Raw genomic sequence first — 858 nt, 5'->3', positions numbered from 1 at the left:
AGCAAATGGAGCAATAATCGATTAATAGGGAAATGTTCTTTATATTAACAAAAATGGCCGCCGAAGTCGGATTCAAAAGGACGCCACAACCAATGAAATGTTCAGAGGCATATACACTCCTAGAAAATTTCGTATCCCTGTTGTGGATATTCATAATATTGTTGAAAATTGCATTTCATATTTTTCTTGTTTCTCTAATTTTCATCCCAAGATCAAACATGCAAACTGTGGTCTTTGGGAGTTACGTGACATTATGGAATGCAAGACGGACCGGAAATGATGAGGCATAACCGGTAGTGACGTGTGAGGAGATGGAAGAGGGAGACGCCATTAAGCGGTTGAGCTGAAGAACCTGTCTGTCTGCTGCCTTACTATACATTATACAACATATTGGCGAGGATGTCTTACCTCTTACACTACCTGTTACATTCCTACGAAGTCCGGGTTTGCCATCGATACCTTTTACCTCAATGGATGCATGTGTTGGAGTTGGAGAACTTGTCTTTATGCTGGCAGGAAATGACGACGCACTTTCTGATTCGAGGAAGCGCGCATTGCTTATACACCGCCTAAGAATTGAAGGGCAGCGTTTGTTATATACTTTCCCAGTTGCTGAGGACATGTACTCTGCTGCTCTCACCGCATTAACAGCCTTTTTCATGCCAAAAGTAAACGTTGTTTTCGAACGATATAGGTTTCGTCAGCGAGCGCAAAGACCAGGTGAATCGACTGCTCAGTTCGTTGCTGCTTTACATGAGATTGCGGTAAATTGCGAGTTTAGAGATTCTCGAATGAAATGATACGAGATCAGCTCGTGGAAAAAACCCTTCCAGCTCGTATATGTGAACGTATCCTTTT

The 858-nt window shown here is 42.4% G+C and overlaps 1 protein-coding gene across 2 annotated transcripts in view; it reads right to left on the bottom strand.

Moving 5' to 3' along the window:
* Positions 1–382, bottom strand: part of FBXO36 (F-box protein 36) — a 19,257-nt gene extending 18,875 nt beyond the window's left edge. For both annotated transcript variants that reach the window (XM_068129974.2, XM_068129975.2), the window contains exon 1: positions 1–382. This exon is cut by the window's left edge and continues 279 nt beyond it. The gene's annotated coding sequence lies outside the window, so the exon portion shown is untranslated.
* Between the last annotated feature and the right edge of the window lie 476 nt (positions 383–858).

This window comes from Myxine glutinosa, chromosome 11, assembly GCF_964187855.1.
Source record: "Myxine glutinosa chromosome 11, kmMyxGlut1.1, whole genome shotgun sequence".
Classification (NCBI taxonomy): Eukaryota; Metazoa; Chordata; class Myxini; order Myxiniformes; family Myxinidae; genus Myxine; species Myxine glutinosa.
Note: the sequence above shows the minus strand (reverse complement) of the source record. Positions and strands in the feature narration are given on the sequence as shown.